The sequence below is a fragment of the Pseudophryne corroboree genome, chromosome 6 (assembly GCF_028390025.1).
Source record: "Pseudophryne corroboree isolate aPseCor3 chromosome 6, aPseCor3.hap2, whole genome shotgun sequence".
In the NCBI taxonomy this organism is placed as follows: domain Eukaryota; kingdom Metazoa; phylum Chordata; class Amphibia; order Anura; family Myobatrachidae; genus Pseudophryne; species Pseudophryne corroboree.
In genome coordinates this window covers 491,250,417-491,269,967 of record NC_086449.1, presented here as the reverse complement: position 1 = coordinate 491,269,967, position 19,551 = coordinate 491,250,417, and the positions used below count along the sequence as shown (strand labels likewise).

At 45.9% G+C, this 19,551-nt stretch overlaps 1 protein-coding gene across 8 annotated transcripts in view; it reads right to left on the bottom strand.

Annotated features, from left to right (window-relative positions):
• Positions 1-19,551, bottom strand: part of PPHLN1 (periphilin 1) — a 217,531-nt gene that overhangs the window by 56,692 nt on the left and 141,288 nt on the right. The gene's annotated exons all lie outside the window — the stretch shown is intronic.

Here is a 19,551-nt window from a genome sequence, read left to right as displayed (position 1 = left end):
CTGTAGCAAATTCCTGGAAGTATTTTTAGAGGGAACCTTCCGCCACTCCAGATGACCTGGCACCTGGGTTGTGACTAACACGGCAGGTGGGACAAAGCAGGAGAGACCACTACCTAGTGTCTATAGGCGACAATGTTAAACGTGCACAAGGCATATACAGCACATGCACGGGTAAAGACAACATGGCAGAACTACCCCCTGTGGTATTGTGTGCTGGATGAGGATAAAAGGAGGCCAGAATGTGTACATCTTCTGTGATATCATGAAGTGTGGAACTGCTGTAAACATCTTGTATACGGTATCCCCTGGCAAAAGGGAAGGGTCTTTTTTAAGACCATTTGAGTAAATAAACCTCTTGCTTCAAGACAACTGTCTTCATCTTGTGACTACGGAATGCGGCAAACGCAGTTCCGTGCTTCACCTGTCCTGAATTGAGCCCAGCGTCTCCAACATGGAGGTGTGACAGCAGCGTGTCTGCATACACAGCAGAAAGGCGGTTCCACGTGCCGGTGGTAGGAGCTTGGTGGTGGAGTCAGTAACAGGTGGTTACTGAAGGTAAGAGGGAATCCCCTATTGGCCAGGTCCCGTAAGACCCAAACCCAATCTGTAATCTCTTGGCGCAGGCAGTGAGGGCGCTTCCGGTCACAACAGGGTCCACTTTAGACTTTTCCTAATCAATGTAAAACCTAAAGTAATTCTCATAGGGGTACACTGAGAAAAAGGGGGGGGAGGAGGGGAAGGAGAAAAACTAAGTGTTGTAATGGAAAGGCAGCTGTGAATGTAACCAGGTGTTATTTCTAGTTGGGCACAAATGGAATGATTAAAGAAAATACATTCAGCGCTCCACAGTGATTGCTAGAGTAGGGGGAAGAGAGGGACATAACGCTCTCCTCCGCTTGCTCATTGGCACAAGCGCGCCCAACAGGAACAGCTCATGTGTCATGATACACAGTTTGAGAAGTGCTGCTGTAGATAAACATACATTGTAAGCAAAACACATCACAAAAAAAGAGGATTAAATGGATATTTGGTCCAGATTACAAACAAAATCAGCTTTCCATTTCACAAAGTGTCTGAAAGAGAATGTCTACAAAGTAAATGGAATCACAGACTTCATCATAACAATATAAATGCATTAAGAAAACTTTTGCTTATGCCTAATAAATCTTATTAGCAAATAATTTCCCTTGCATGTGTTTACTGAAAGATGGTCATTAAAACACCATTAGTATACTTTATAGAGTCTGGAGTAACATTTTAGTTTTGAGCTAAAACAAGGATCATTCTGTTGAGTGGATGTAATTTAGTCTGCAATGACAAAGATAGGCTTTAAGTTTGATGGTAAAATCAGTTGAACAGAAATTTGCAGCATGGCGCTTAACCAAAATAAACAGTTACAAGTATCAGCCAAGAGACTGAATGCTTACATCCACACATTTACTTGTTGCCTGCATTTATGCATTAATATCACACATTTCAACAGGAAAATTAAATCTAAAGATTTAAATATGCCCCTTTAAAACACACACACAAACACATACATATATATATATATATATTTGTTTGTATATATCTATATATAGATATATCTATCTATATGTAGATATATCTATCTATATATATATATATATATATATATATATATATAAATCTCCAAAATCCAGCACTCGAACAATACAAAAGGGTAACGTCACCTGGTGCCATCCAAGAACTCCCCAAGTTGGGTGTCCATACATAAGTCCCACTGGCGGTACTCCCGGTGTGTGGTCAAAGAACAACTCAGATGCTTGAAGCTACAGCATCTGAGTTGTTCTTTGACTACACACTGGGAGTGCCGCCAGTGGGACTTAGAGTATGTATGTATGTATGTATGTATGTATGTATGTATGTATGTATGTATATATATATATATATATATAATATATATATATATACACAATTATATACATATATATACACATACACACATACATATATATATATATATATATATATACACACACACACATACACACATATATACATACATACATATATACACACACACACACATATATACATACATACATATATACACACACACACACATCTGTCTGTCTATATAAAATAAAATTATGTATACATGGGAAAATTATACTGTGTAAAATGTATTTTGGGTAAAGAAAAGTTTTATTGGAATTGACATTTCCTATGTATTCCTATGTATTTGAGTAGCACGAGTAACTTAATTTAATAGGTGTCTATTCACCACATAAATGTTATTCAGAACTACAAAAAGGACACATGCACATGACTAACTGCTAAGTTTTTTGGCCTATTGCTGTTAGACAGGAAAGAGTGAGAATAACTAGTAGGTCAAGTTGCCAATTACTTAATAGACATACTGTAAAGCTGTTTGTTGAATACCTGTCCACAACTTTTTTTGTTGTGCCTTACCATTTTCCTTAAGCCTTACAATTTTTTTTACCTAGCCTTCTTTACATACTCTCTTTCTGCAGGTCAAAACTATTAAGCCATGGAATGGGCTGGTCACAAGATGGAGCCATTGCAACAAACACCTGTATTGTTACACAGTACCAGAACCAACAGGGGAAGAACACAGCATCCCAGGAAACGAGGCAAAATGTGTTGGAGAGTCCAGCAATGTCGCTGCACCGTCCCAAAAGACCACTCAAGTGTCAGTCTGGGACCTCATCATTACTGGGAAGTAGATTTATGTATATCCAAAGAAAGAAAAAAAAGAAGAAAGAAGAGTGAAACTATAAGCGCAGAGCTACAAAAAATCAACATCACCCGGAAATGGACAGAAGTATAATTATGACTTATAATTAAGATGATATAAATCAGATTTGAGATTCCAATTGTCCAACATTAAAATCTGTAACTGGATCTACAGTGCTGAGACTACGGTGTTGCAGTTAAATAAATGAACCATATATAAAATAGCTGCATGCACTTGTATGCAGAGGCTTAGAAAGCATGCAAAAATGAGCCACCTGCTGCACAGTCACAGGGCAGCCCCAACTTCCATCCGAGGATCTGTGATTATAGCTACACTTCTAGAACAAAACCTACCTATAAATGGGATAACGTATAACCTTCTACGGGTAGCATTTGCTGCAAAGTGCTAGGTAGTGTAACTATAAATGCATGAGATGTTGGAGGGTTTAATGACCATATAAAGCCATAGCTTGTACTGAATGATCTTACAACCTTTCAGCTGAGAACACATCATATTTATACCCTGTATTAAAGTGGTAATAGATTAAATGACTCTAAATTTCAGAATGCAGGACGATGTACAGGGCAGTGCCAGGGATGAGTAACTTACCAACCACCCATGAGACTCAGAGTTTTACTACTTGGCGGCAACTGAGCAGAATGAAAAAAATTGTTTGAAGACAGGAGGTCTTATTTCTAACCAGTGTGGGCTTCCTTGTCCAGAAGCAATGAAGGCGTTAAAGAAAGGGGGAGAAGGGGAAAGCTGTTGACACTTTCACAGAAATATGCATCTTGCTAATGCACTGCTGAGGAATTATGTACAGCAAGCTGTAGAAAAAAGTGTCACAATGTTTATTTTATAGCTCCAATTTAAAACAAACGCATCTGCTGGTTTTCAGTCTGCTACTTCACTCATAAGGCTTCCATGGAAAATGTTAAATGGAAAATATTTAATCCAAAAGAATAAGTTATTAAATGTAAAAAGTGGAAAGTGGCAACAAAAGGCTCAATGCACAGGCTCTTAAGTCATTACTAATGTAAACGTTGCAAAGTCAATTTACACTTTTAGACATTACTCACAATTAAAACACAAAACTGCACAAGAAAATATCCACATTATTAGTGATTTGTAAAACATGGTCATCGGTTTAGGAAAAATGACTGACAGATCCTTGAACTTTACGTGAAGCCGGAAAAGCTACTTGTGGTTTTACGCTGGGTTCAGTGGAAGATAAACTGGAAGCAGGGCTGTTTCTAGACAATTTGGCTCACAGTGCGAACAGTAAAAAAAATGTGCCGCTACCACCATTGGTAGTTGAAAAATGAGATATTGGTGCGCGCCGAAGGTGAGCCCGTCCCAAAAGCGAGTGTGGCCTCCCTGCAGTGGGTGTGGCCTTAGTGCAAGTGGCATGACCTTGCAGGAAAAGACTATCTTACACCCCCATTTTGCACCTGGCACACTCAGACATGGCCACCACAGGAAAAAACAACAACCCTGATTCATGCCCCTTACATTATTTGTCATTGTTTCTCCTTATAGTAATGCCCCTTACACATTATGCACTACAACTTAATGCTTCTTCCACATTGTCTCACACCGTAGTGCCCAATACACATTATACTACACACTGTAATGCCATTTACACATTATGCCACACACTGTAATGCCCCTTATACCTTATTAGCTGCTGATTCTAAACAATGCAGTGAGGAGACAAGTGCATGTGTTTATAACAGGCAGCAGAAACATGTCAGACTCTTGCTCATCACAGTGTGCTCCAGCAGAGCAAATATTGTTATGCACACCAGTGCCTGCAGGAATGTACTGGTGTCTGAACTGTTATGCACACCAGTGCCTGCAGGAATGTACTGGTGTCTGAACGGATAGAGAAGCAAAACAAATGCACTCACAGACAGACTGGGGAATATGACATTACGTACACAGAAGGTGATAGGGTAACAAAATAAACACAAAGTGAACAGAGAAGCCCAGAGGCTAAGAAACTGGGTGTCTCCCTAGTATTAGTAATGCTCAGATGGAAAAAGCAAGATGTTGTGTTTTAATACGTAGAGAACCCGAAATGCTGTTGCTAAGGGCAACAGCAAAACCCTAAAGGGTTACCAACGGGTGTGGCAGTAAACTCCATGGTCAGAGATGGAATGATAGACACAAGGAGAGTCTCCACAATCCTAATCCTCACTTGCAGTGCACAGGTTCAGCTTACTGCCACTAAACTCACACCTCAACACCTTGTACAGTGAGACAGGATTTAATCAGACAAGTCTGAGAATACAGCCGCAAACTTGCTAAGTTCACAGAGTAGCAAAAGAACCCCAGCAAGTTAAACGACTGACTCCAGTCTTACTGCTAGGTCTGGATTGGCAGAGTGTAGTACCAAATCCCCAGGCCTAATTGCAGTAAGCAACAACAAATACAAAGCTACACAGTACTGGCTAACTTTCAGGAACTGACTAACCAACAAAGATTCAGCAGCATCTGCTTAACCTGAGAAGAGGCCTTATATAGCAGGTGCTGTCCACGCCCCACTCAGACCTCACAGACTGTGAGCACAAAAACCAGCACCGGATCCCCTGCCGTGCACAGAGCCTGTAACCACTGCACAGCAAAAGACCCGAACCGGAGTATCAGCTGCGCTCAGGTTACTCCACTAGCACTTGTCTCCCGGTTGCCATGACGACGTGGCAGCACAGGGCAGGAGACCCTAACAAATATACAATGTGCATTCTATATAATGTATGCTCTGTATCATAAACTGTTACTATGTTACACAGGGCTGCCACTAATCTCATTTTATGCACATGGCTGCACTCAGCTAACTTTGCTCCTCGCCATATCTCCCACGTTGGATGGACTTTGCTGTTTACCAGACAGGCAGCTTGTTTTTGTTTTTTTCCCCTCCCCATTGCACGATGTGCCCATCTGTAGCCAGTCTGTACTGGTAGAGGTATAACTGGTCTTCTAGAATGGGCCACAGCTGTCTCATCTATGGCAGAGGCCATTTTGGGAGGGACAATTTAACAGTTCCATTTGGACGGACAGACCGCATAAATATTGGCACGGAGACACTGGCCACAGACGACCCGTCCCTTTAAACAGCGCTGGCTAGAAGGCAGCTAGGTGGTGTAGCATGTAGTCTTGTTAGTAATCCCAGCACAGTGACAGAACCGGCCCAAATGCTGTCCGATCATTGCTTTTTTATTTTTCAAAGTTGCGAAACCATTTAATAAACAAGTTAGCTTGGAAGCAATATCCATATAAAACAAAATGGCAGCTAAATAATACTGCTTAAATAGTTTTTGGCATTATTCTACAAACAATGATTTTCATGTGTGTAACTCAAGTAAAACACTTGCACAAAAAGCCTATTTACTCCTCTTTCTTTCCATCTCTATGTGAAAAAAACTAAAAATAAGAATTTACTTACCGATAATTCTATTTCTCGTAGTCCGTAGTGGATGCTGGGGACTCCGTAAGGACCATGGGGAATAGCGGCTCCGCAGGAGTCTGGGCACATCTAAAGAAAGCTTTAGGACCACCTGGTGTGCACTGGCTCCTCCCCCTATGACCCTCCTCCAAGCCTCAGTTAGGATACTGTGCCCGGACGAGCGTACACAATAAGGAAGGATTTTGAATCCCGGGTAAGACTCATACCAGCCACACCAATCACACTGTACAACTTGTGATCTGAACCCAGTTAACAGCATGATAATAGAGGAGCCTCTAGAAAAGATGGCTCACTACAGCAATAACCCGAATTTTTTGGTAACAATAATTATGTACCAGTATTGCAGACAATCCGCACTTGGGATGGGCGCCCAGCATCCACTACGGACTACGAGAAATAGAATTATCGGTAAGTAAATTCTTATTTTCTCTGACGTCCTAGTGGATGCTGGGGACTCCGTAAGGACCACGGGGATTATACCAAAGCTCCCAAACGGACGGGAGAGTGCGGATGACTCTGCAGCACCAAATGAGAGAACTCCCGGTCCTCCTCAGCCAGGGTATCAATTTTGTAGAATTTACAAACGTATTTGCTCCTGACCAAGTAGCTGCTCGGCAAAGTTGTGAAGCCGAGACCCCTCGGGCAGCCGCCCAAGATGAGCCCACCTTCCTTGTGGAGTGGGCATTTACAGACTTTTAGCTGTGGCAGGCCTGCCACAGAATGTGCAAGCTGAATTGTATTACAAATCCAACGAGCAAAAGTCTGCTTAGAAGCAGGAGCACCCAGCCTGTTGGGTGCATACAGGATAAACAGCGAGTCAGATTTCCTGACTCCAGCCGTCCTGGAAACATATATTTTCAGGGCCCTGACAACGTCTAGCAACTTGGAGTCCTCCAAGTCCCTAGTAGCCGCAGGCACCACAATAGGTTGGATCAGGTGAACGCTGAAAACCACCTTAGGGAGAAACGGAGGACGAGTCCTCAATTCCACCCTGTCCGAATGGAAAATCAGATAAGGGCTTTTACAGGATAAAGCCCCCAATTCTGACACGCGCCTGGCCCAGGCCAGGGCCAACAGCATGACCACTTTCCCTGTGAGATATTTTAACTCCACAGATTTAAGTGGGTCAAACCAATGTGACTTTTGGAACCCCAAACTACATTGAGATCCCCAAGTGCCACTGGAGGCACAAAAGGAGGCTGTATATGCAGTACCCCTTTTACAAATGTCTGAACTTCAGGGACTGAAGCTAGTTCTTTTTGGAAGAAAATTGACAGAGCCGAAATTTGAACCTTAATGGACCCCAATTTCAGGCCCATAGACACTCCTGTTTGCAGGAAATGTAGGAATCGACCCGGTTGAATTTCCTCCGTCGGGCCTTACTGGCCTCGCACCACGCAACATATTTTCGCCAAATGCGGTGATAATGTTTTGCGGTTACATCCTTCCTGGCTTTGATCAGGATAGGGATGACTTCATCCGGAATGCCTTTTTTCCTTCAGGATCCGGCGTTCAACCGCCACGCCGTCAAACGCAGCCGCGGTAAGTCTTGGAACAGACAGGGTCCTTGCTGGAGCAGGTCCCTTCTTAGAGGTAGAGGCCACGGATCCTCCGTGAGCATCTCTTGAAGTTCCGGTTACCAAGTCCTTCTTGGCCAATCCGGAGCCACGAATATAGTGCTTACTCCTCTCCATCTTATCAATCTCAGTACCTTGGGTATGAGAGGCAGAGGAGGGAACACATACACTGACTGGTACACCTCTGGTGTTACCAGAGCGTCTACAGCTATTGCCTGAGGGTCCCTTGACCTGGCGCAATACCTGTTGAGTTTTTCCCAACGGTTTATAATCATGTGGAAGACTTCTGGGTGAAGTCCCCACTCTCCCGGGTGGAGGTCGTGCTGAGGAAATCTGCTTCCCAGTTTTCCACTCCCGGAATGAATATTGCTGACAGCGCTATCACATGATTTTCCGCCCAGCGAAGAATCCTTGCAGCTTCTGCCATTGCCCTCCTGCTTCTTGTGCCACCCTGTCTGTTTACGTGGGTGACTGCCGTGATGTTGTCCGACTGGATCAACACCGGCTGACCTTGAAGCAGAGGTTCTTGCTAAGCTTAGAGCATTGTAAATGGCCCTTAGCTTCAGGATATTTATGTGAAGTGATGTCTCCAGGCTTGACCATAAGCCCTGGATATTCCTTCCCTGTGTGACTGCTCCCCAGCCTTGCAGGCTGGCATCCGTGGTCACCAGGACCCAGTCCTGAATGCCGAATCTGCAGCCCTCTAGAAGATGAGCACTCTGCAACCACCACAGGAGGGATACCCTTGTCCTTGGTGACAGGGTTATCCGCTGATGCATCTGAAGATGCGACCCGGACCCTTTGTCCAGTAAGTCCCACTGGAAAGTTCTTGCGTGGAATCTGCCGAATGGGATTGCTTCGTAGGAAGCCACCATTTTTACCCAGAACCCTTGTGCATTGATGCACTGAGACTTGGCTCGGTTTTAGGAGGTTCCTGACTAGCTCGGATAACTCCCTGGCTTTCTCTTCCGGGAGAAACACCTTTGTTCTGGACTGTGTCCAGGATCATCCCTAGGAACAGAAGACAAGTCGTCGGAACCAGCTGCGATTTTGGAATATTGAGAATCCAATCGTGCTGCCGCAACACTACCTGAGATAGTGCTACACCGACCTCCAACTGTTCCCTGGATCTTACCCTTATCAGGGAATCGTCCAAGGAAGGGATAACTAAAATTCCCTTCCTTCGAAGGAATATCATCATTTCGGCCAATACCTTGGTAAAGACCCGGGGTGCCGTGGACCATCCCTACGGCAGCGTCTTAACTGATAGTGACAGTTCTGTACCATAACCTGAGGTACCCTTGGTGAGAAGGGTAAATTTTGACCTGAAGGTAAGCATCCTTGATGTCCCGAGACATCATGTAGTCCCCTTCTTCCAGGTTCGCAATCACTGCTCTGAGTGACTCAATCTTGAATTTGAACCTCTGTATGTAAGTGTTCAAAGATTTTAGATTTTAGATTTAGAAACGGTCTCACCGAGCCGTCTGGCTTCGGTACCACAATAGTGTGGGATAATACCCCGTTCCCTGTTGCAGGAGGGGTACCTTGATTATCACCTGCTGGGAATACAGCTTGTGAATGGCTTCCAAAACTGCCTCCCTGTCAGAGGGAGACGTCGGTAAAACCGACTTTTGGAAACGGCGAGGGGGAGACGTCTCGAATTCCAATTTGTACCCCTGAGATATTACCTGAAGGATCCAGGGGTCTACTTGCGAGTGAGCCCACTGCACACTGAAATTCATTGAGAACGGGCCCCCACCGTGCCTGAGCTTGTAAAGCCCTAGCGTCATACTGAGGGCTTGGCAGAGGCGGGAAAGGGTTTCTGTTCCTGTGAACTGGCTGATCTCAGCAGCCTTTTTCCTCTCCCTCTGTCACGAGCAGAAAAGAGGCACCTTTTGTCCGCTTGCCAACAAAGGACTGCGCCTGATAATACGGCGTCTTATTTTGAGAGGCGACCTGGGGTACAAACGTGGATATCCCAGCTGTTGCCGTGGCCACCAGGTCTGAAAGACCGACCCCAAATGTCCCCTTTTTAAGGCAATACTTCCAAATGCCGTTTGGAATCCGCATCACCTGACCACTTTACTGGTGGAATTGGACAACGCACTTATACTTGATGCCAGTCGGCAAATATTCCGCTGTGCATCATGCATATATAGAAATGCATCTTTTAAATGCTCTATAGGCAATAATATACTGTCCTTATCTAGGATATCAATATTTCCAGTCAGGGAATCCGACCACGCCAACCCAGCACTGCACATCCAGGCTGAGGCGATTGCTGGTCGCAGTATAACACCATTATGTGTGTAAATACATTTTAGGATACCCTCCTGCTTTTATCAGCAGGATCCTTAAGGGCGGCCATCTCAGGAGAGGGTAGAGCCCTTGTTCTTACAAGCGTGTGAGCGCCTTAACCCCCCTAGGGGGTGTTTCCCAACGCACCCTAACCTCTGGCGGGAAAAGGTATACTACCAATAACTTTTTAGAAATTATTATCGGGGGAAACCCACGCATCATCACACACCTCATTTTATTTCTCAGATTCAGGAAAACTACAGGTAGTTTTTCCTCACCAAACATAATACCCCTTTTTGGTGGTACTCATATTATCAGAAATGTGTAAACATTTTCCATTGCCTCAATCATGTAACGTGTGGCCCTATTGGAAATCACGGTTGTCTCTTCACCGTCGACACAGGAGTCAGTATCCGTGTCGGCGTCTTATCTGCCATCTGAGGTAACGGGCGCTTTAGAGCCCCTGACGGCCTATGAGACGTCTGGACATGCACAAGCTGAGTAGCCGGCTGTCTCATGTCAACCACTGTCTTTTATACAGAGCTGACACTGTCACGTAATTTTCAACAGTACATTCACTCAGGTGTCGACCCCCTAGGGGGTGACATCACTATTACAGACAATCTGCTCCGTCTCCACGTCATTTTTCTCCTCATACATGTCGACACAAACGTACCGACACACAGCACACACACAGGGAATGCTCTGATAGAGGACATGACCCCACTAGCCCTTTGGGGAGACAGAGGGAGAGTTTGCCAGCACACACCAGAGCGCTATATATATATATATATATATATATATATACATGGATAACCTTATATAAGTGTTTTTCCCTTTATAGCTGCTGTATGTTTTAATACTGCGCCTAATTAGTGCCCCCCTCTCTTTTTTTAACCCTTTCTGTAGTGTAGTGACTGCAGGGGAGAGTCAGGGAGCTTCCCTCCAACTGAGCTGTGAGGGAAAATGGCGCCAGTGTGCTGAGGAGATAGGCTCCGCCCCTTTTCCGGCGGCCTTATCTCCCGTTTTTCTGTATATTCTGGCAGGGGTTAAATGCATCCATATAGCCCAGGAGCTATATGTGATGTATTTTTTGCCATGTAAGGTATTTTTATTGTGTTTTATTGCGTCTCAGGGCGCCCCCCCCAGCGCCCTGCACCCTCAGTGACCGGAGTATGAAGTGTGCTGAGAGCAATGGCGCACAGCTGCGGTGCTGTGCGCTACCTTATTGAAGACAGGAACGTCTTCTGCCGCCGATTTTTCCGGACCTCTTCGCTCTTCTGGCTCTGTAAGGGGGCCGGCGGCGCGGCTCCGGGACCCATCCAGGCTGAACCTGTGATCGTCCCTCTGGAGCTAATGTCCAGTAGCCAAGAAGCCCAATCCACTCTGCACGCAGGTGAGTTCGCTTCTTCTCCCCTTAGTCCCTCGATGCAGTGAGCCTGTTGCCAGCAGGTCTCACTGAAAATAACAAACCTAATCTAAAACTTTCACCAAGAAGCTCAGGAGAGCCCCTAGTGTGCACCCTTCTCGTTCGGGCACAGAGATCTAACTGAGGCTTGGAGGAGGGTCATAGGGGGAGGAGCCAGTGCACACCAGGTGGTCCTAAAGCTTTCTTTAGATGTGCCCAGACTCCTGCGGAGCCGCTATTCCCCATGGTCCTTACGGAGTCCCCAGCATCCACTAGGACGTCAGAGAAATAAGAATTTCTATAAAAGCAAAATCCAACAGATAATTATTAATCCCCTGATTAATTTATGACAATACATTGTGTAATCCCGACACACAAAGCTAAAACATGAGAAGACCATTTCCCTGTATGAGGGACTACTCTTGTTTTATTCATCAGTAAGTAATATAAAACGGTTTTCAAATATGTCCTTTTTAAAAAGAGTACTCATTTTTTTAAAACTTCACCTGTCTGCAAGGGGATCAAGTCAGGATCCCCCGCAAGTAAAACGCTGGTGCCGGCAACTCGACAAGCTTCACAAACCCACCTCTGGAATCCCAACAGCCGAGATCCCGAACGAGCGTATGCCGCACTGCCGTAGAGGTAAGCCACGCGGGCGGTAAGGATTTAGGTTTAGGCTGCGGGAATGGGGGAAGTGGGGGGGAAATCAGGTTTAGGCACCACCGTAGAGGGTTGGGGTTAAGCTGCACGGGAAGGGGGGGGGGGGGGAGGGGGGCATTTGGGAAAGGCAAGTATAATTACCTTTCCCCAGATGGGATTCCCACCATTGGGATGCGTCTGCAAGAGTTTCCCCAAATTTAGAGGAACATACTTTGAAAGCTAAGTCTGGCATTAGATAGCAGTGAATAGCGTGTGAGCATTACCTGACATATGGAGCTCTTCATTGTGCACTGAGTGCTGAAGTTTACATTTGATAGGGAATTCTAATCTGTCATTCTTTGCTGTCATTATGCGAGACTCCCAATGATGCTGCACTTTTCTGGCGATTAGAGTCAGGCTTTTATGCACACAACTGTATGCTTGCAAGCAGAGCCCTCTTATCTCTGTCTATTATTAATCTAATTTTAGTTCTATTCCTTATGGTAAAGAGCAACAGAATATGTTAACGTTATATGAGTAGATCATATCAGTCATATTGTTAAATGTAATGACCACCGCAAATTAATATGGGATGTGGTTATCACCCTAGGCAAGTATCGGTGATCACTGTTAGGGTTAGCACCCGGGAGAAGGGTTAGGGTAGGGCACTGGAAGGGTGGGGGTGTTTAGCCGTAGCTGCCACCTCAGGCGGGTTAGGGTAGGGACAAAATAGAAACCATGTACCCCACAGCCATTATCACTGTCGGGATGCCTGTGTCAGTCATGTGACTGCCGGTAAAATGTATCACACCAATAATACAATGCTTTTATTTAGTGACATTAAGGAAACGTGTCAGGACAGGGGTTAGAAAGCAAACTATTATATATCTATCTAAAATACACATGTGTACTTTAAAGCAGTATTTTTATGAAAGTTAATGAATAAGGAAATAGTAAGTAATAGAAGAGTCAGACCTGTTTCATCATGTGGTTTTCTAGCCTGAAAATACATCCACTTTTTGACAATCTCAATTAGATGCTTCCCACTCTTACCAACTGTAGCTGACATTTGGAAGTTAAGATTTCTTTTCCATAGCAATAGTTTTCCAGTAACATGGCACTCTCACAGAACCCGAGAGATAAGCATGTTAAAATAAGAATTTACTTACCGATAATTCTATTTCTCATAGTCCGTAGTGGATGCTGGGACTCCGTCAGGACCATGGGGAATAGCGGGCTCCGCAGGAGACAGGGCACATCTAAAAAAGCTTTTAGGTCACATGGTGCGTACTGGCTCCTCCCCCTATGACCCTCCTCCAAGCCTCAGTTAGGTACTGTGCCCGGACGAGCGTACACAATAAGGAAGGATCTTGAATCCCGGGTAAGACTCATACCAGCCACACCAATCACACCGTACAACTTGTGATCTGAACCCAGTTAACAGTATGATAACACAAACGAAGTAGCCTCTGAACAGATGGCTCACAACAACAGTAATAACCCGATTTTTGTAACAATAACTATGTACAAGCATTGCAGACAATCCGCACTTGGGATGGGCGCCCAGCACCCACTACGGACTATGAGAAATAGAATTATCGGTAAGTAAATTCTTATTTTCTCTAACGTCCTAGTGGATGCTGGGACTCCGTCAGGACCATGGGGATTATACCAAAGCTCCCAAACGGGCGGGAGAGTGCGGATGACTCTGCAGCACCGAATGAGAGAACTCCAGGTCCTCTTTAGCCAGAGTATCAAATTTGTAAAATTTTACAAACGTGTTCTCCCCTGACCACGTAGCTGCTCGGCAAAGTTGTAATGCCGAGACTCCTCGGGCAGCCGCCCAGGATGAGCCCACTTTCCTTGTGGAATGGGCCTTTACAGATTTAGGCTGTGGCAGGCCTGCCACAGAATGTGCAAGTTGGATTGTACTACATATCCAACGTGCAATCGTCTGTTTAGACGCAGGAGCACCCAACTTGTTGGGTGCATACAATGTAAACAACGAGTCAGATTTTCTGACTCCAGCTGTCCTTGAAATATATATTTTTAATGCTCTGACAACGTCCAGTAACTTGGAGTCCTCCAAGTCGCTAGTAGCCGCAGGCACCACAATAGGCTGGTTCAAGTGAAATGCCGAAACCACCTTAGGGAGAAATTGAGGACGTGTCCTCAATTCTGCCCTGTCCGAATGGAATATCAGATATGGGCTTTTGTATGACAAAGCTGCCAACTCCGAAACTCTCCTGGCTGAAGCCAGGGCCAACAGCATGGTTACCTTCCATGTAAGGTATTTTAAATCTACCGATTTTAAAGGCTCAAACCAATGAGATTTGAGAAAATTTAGAACCACGTTCAAATCCCACGGTGCCACTGGAGGCACTATTGGGGGTTGTATATGTAGTACACCTTTGACAAAAGTTTGTACTTCAGGCACTGACGCCAATTCCTTCTGGAAGAAAATTGATAAGGCCGAAATTTGAACTTTAATGGACCCCAATTTGAGGCCCATAGACAATCCTGCTTGCAGGAAATGTAAGAATCGACCCAATTGAAATTCTTCCGTTGGAGCCTTCTTGGCCTCACACCACGCAACATATTTTCTCCAAATGCGGTGATAATGTTGTGCGGTCACTTCTTTCCTGGCTTTAATTAAAGTAGGAATAACTTCCTCAGGAATGCCCTTCTCTTTTAGAATCCGGCGTTCAACCGCCATGCCGTCAAACGCAGCCGCGGTAAGTCTTGGAACATACAAGGTCCCTGCTGAAGCAGATCCCTTCTTAGAGGTAGAGGCCACGGATCCTCCGTGAGCATCTCTTGAAGTTCCGGATACCAAGTTCTTCTTGGCCAGTCCGGAGCTACCAGTATTGTTCTTACTCCTCTTTTCCGTATAATTCTCAGTACCTTTGGTATGAGAGGCAGAGGAGGGAACACATACACTGACTGGTACACCCACGGTGTTACCAGAGCGTCCTGTCTGCTGAGGAAATCTGCTTCCCAGTTGTCCACTCCCGGGATGAACACTGCTGACAGTGCTACGACATGATTTTCCGCCCAGCGCAGAATCCTTGCAGCTTCTGCCATTGCACTCCTGCTTCTCGTGCCGCCTTGTCGGTTTACGTGGGCGACTGCCGTGATGTTGTCGGACTGGATCAACACCGGCTGACCCTGAAGCAGCGATTTTGCCAGGCTTAGAGCATTGTAGATCGCTCTTAGCTCCAGTATATTTATGTGAAGAGACGTCTCCAGGTTTGACCACACGCCCTGGAAGTTTCTTCCCTTTGTGACTGCTCCCCAACCTCGTAGGCTGGCATCCGTAGTCACCAGGACCCAGTCCTGTATGCCGAATCTGCGGCCCACTAACAGATGGGCAGTCTGCAACCACCACAGGAGAGACAACCTTGTTCTCGGTGACAGTGTTATCCGCTGATGCATGTGCAGATGCGATCCGGACCATTTGTCCAGCAGATCCCACTGAAATGTTCGTGCATGGAATCTGCCGAATGGAATCGCTTCGTACGAAGCCACCATCTTTCCCAGGACTCTTGTGCATTGATGTACTGACACAGTTCCTGGTTTTAGGAGGTTCTTGACAAGTTCGGATAACTCCCTTGCTTTCTCTTCCGGGAGAAATACCTTTTTCTGAACCGTGTCCAGAATCATGCCCAGGAACAGCAGATGTGTTGTCGGGGTCAATTGAGATTTTGGAAGATTTAGAATCCACCCGTGTTGCTGAAGCACTACTTGTGTTAGCGCTACACCGACTTCCAGCTGTTCTCTGGACTTTGCCCTTATCAGGAGATCGTCCAAGTAAGGGATAATTAATACGCCTTTTCTTCGTAGAAGAACCATCATTTCGGTCATTACCTTGGTAAAGACCCGAGGGGCCGTGGACAACCCAACGGCAGCGTTTGAAACTGATAATGACAGTCTTGTATCACGAACCTGAGATACCCTTGGTGTGAGGGGTAAATCGGGACATGTAGATAAGCATCTTTTATGTCCAAGGACACCATGAAGTCTCCTTCTTCCAGATTCGCTATCACTGCTCTGAGTGACTCCATCTTGAACTTGAATTTCTTTATGTACAGGTTCAAGGATTTCAGATTTAGAATAGGCCTTACCGAACCGTCCGGTTTCGGTACCACAAATAGTGTGGAATAATACCCCTTTCCCTGTTGTAGGAGGGGTACCTTGACTATCACCTGCTGAGAATACAGCTTGTGAATGGCTTCCAAAACCGACGTCCTTTCTGAGGGAGACGTTGGTAAAGCAGACTTTAGGAACCGGCGAGGGGGAGACCTTTCGAACTCCAGCATGTAACCCTGAGATACTATCTGCAGGACCCACGGGTCCACTTGTGAGTGAACCCATTGATTGCTGAAAATCTTGAGTCGACCCCCCACCGTTCCTGAGTCCGCTTGTAAAGCCCCGGCGTCATGCTGATGGCTTTGTAGAAGCCGGGGCGGGCTTCTGTTCCTGGGCAGGGGCTGCTTGCTGCCCTTTCTTACCCTTTCCTCTGCCTCGCGGCAGATAAGACTGTCCTTCTGGTCGCTTTTTATAGGAGCGAAAGGACTGCGGCTGAAAAGACGGTGTCTTTTTCTGTTGGGAGGGGGTCTGAGGTAAAAAAGTGGATTTGCCGGCAGTTGCCGTGGCCACCAGGTCCGAAAGACCGACCCCAAACAATTCCTCTCCTTTATATGGCAATACTTCCATATGCCTCTTGGAATCCGCATCACCTGACCACTGTCGCGTCCATAAACTTCTTCTGGCAGATATGGACATCGCGCTTACTCTTGATGCTAGAGTACAAACATCCCTCTGAGCATCTCGCATATAAAGGAAAGCATCCTTTAATTGCTCTAGAGTCAATAAAATACTGTCCCTATCCAGGGTATCAATATTTTCAGTCAGAGAATCCAACCACACTACCCCAGCACTGCACATCCAGGCTGAGGCTATTGCCGGTCGCAGTATAACACCAGTATGTGTGTATATACTCTTCAGTGTAGTTTCCAGCCTCCTATCTGCTGGATCCTTGAGGGCGGCCGTATCAGGAGACGGCAACGCCACTTGCTTTGATAAACGTGTGAGCGCCTTATCCACCCTAGGGGGTGTTTCCCAGCGCGCCCTAACCTCTGGTGGGAAAGGGTATAATGCCAATAACTTCTTGGAAATTAGCAGTTTTCTATCGGGGTTAACCCACGCTTCATCACACACGTCATTCAATTCCTCTGATTCTGGAAAAAATACAGGTAGTTTTTTCACCCCCCACATAATACCCCTTTTTCGAGGTACCAGCAGTATCAGAGATCTGCAAAGCCTCCTTCATTGCCGTGATCATATAACGTGTGGCCCTATTGGAAAATACGTTTGTTTCTTCACCGTCGACACTAGATTCATCTGTGTCGGTACCCGTGTCGACTGACTGAGGTAAAGGACGTTTTACAGCCCCTGACGGTGTCTGAGACGCCTGAACCGGTACTAACTGGTTTGCCGGGCGTCTTATTTCGTCAACTGACTTTTGTAATGTGCTGACATTATCACGTAATTCCATAACTAAAGCCATCCATTCCGGTGTCGACTCCCTAGGGGGTGACATTACCATCATCGGCAATTGCTCTGCCTCCACACCAACATCGTCCTCATACATGTCGACACACACGTACCGACACACAGCAGCCACACAGGGAATGCTCTAATCGAAGACAGGACCCCCTAGCCCTTTGGGGAGACAGAGGGAGAGTTTGCCAGCACACACCAAAAGCGCTATAAATGTATATAAACAACCCTAGAAGGTGTTGTTTACTATATATGCGCTCTTAATATATAAATATCGCCAATTTATGCCCCCCTTCTCTTTGTTACCCTGTTTCTGTAGTGCAGTGCAGGGGAGAGACCTGGGAGCCTTCCTTACCAGCGGAGCTGAGCAGGAAAATGGCGTTGAGTGCTGAGGAGAATAAGCTCCGCCCCTTTTTCGGCGGGCTTTTCCCCGGTTTTTAAGAAACTGGCCTGGGTTAAAATACATACATATAGCCTTAATGGCTATATGTGATGTATTTATTTTGCCACTAAAGGTAATTATATTGCTGCCCAGGGCGCCCCCAGCAGCGCCCTGCACCCTCCGTGACTGAGTCAGTGAGCCGTGTGACAACAATGGCGCACAGCTGCCGTGCTGTGCGCTACCTTCAAGAAGACTAAGGAGTCTTCTGCCGCCTGCTTTCCGGACCTCCGTTCTGCCGTCTCTTCAGCGTCTGTAAGGGGGATCGGCGGCGCGGCTCCGGGACGAACCCCAGGCTGACCTGTGTTCCGACTCCCTCTGGAGCTAAGTGTCCAGTAGCCTAAGACTCCAATCCATCCTGCACGCAGGTGAGTTGGAAATCTCTCCCCTAAGTCCCTCGATGCAGTGATCCTGTTGCCAGCAGGAATCACTGAGATTGAAACCTAAAAAAAAACTTTTCTAAACAGCTCTTTAGGAGAGCCACCTAGATTGCACCCTCTCGGACGGGCACAAAAACCTAACTGAGGCTTGGAGGAGGGTCATAGGGGGAGGAGCCAGTACGCACCATGTGACCTAAAAGCTTTTTTAGATGTGCCCTGTCTCCTGCGGAGCCCGCTATTCCCCATGGTCCTGACGGAGTCCCAGCATCCACTAGGACGTTAGAGAAATTCCTTTTACATGGCTGGCTACTCTTAGGTGCAACTATACTTCTTCCAAGGAATTCCAAAACTACTCTTCAAAAAAACTTTTAAGGTGCATACAAATGGTGCGATTTTCAGTGTGATATGGACTATAAAGTCCATATCGTATCGTGTGTATCAGCTTGTGTTGCCGATGCGTGATCCCGTGGGATCGGCATCGCAAGAAAATATAGTGGGTGCAGGAGGGGCCGATATGGATTACATGCCACCGGGCACAATATAGGGGTATATTCAATTCCTGTTGGATCCTTTCCGATGGAAAGGATCTGACAGATCAGTATTCAATGACTAGGCCAAACTCGACAGGTTTTGGCCGTTCCGACAATGTCAATCCGACTTTTTTTAAAGTCGGATTGACAATGTTGGAAACGGGGATAAAACCTGTTGAGTTTGGCCGCGATTCCGACAAAATACGTGGATTCCGACAATCCACGTGTTTTCCGACAAGTCAGGAATTCCCGAATTGTCGGAAAAAAAACAAACCTACTGAATAAGTCAGAACCTCTTCCGACCTAAAACAGTCGGAAACTGCCGTCATTCCGACAAGATGGCAGTTTCCGACAAGAATTGAATACACCTCATACTCAGCATCGTCTGCGACACCCCCATCACACCGTGTGTACACACCTCTGGTATGACTGAAATAATGTGACAATATTCGGCAAAAAATCAGTAATTACCAAGTTAAAAAGTAAAACACAATCACAGCAGTCCTCCAATTACTCAGGTGTGGTTACTA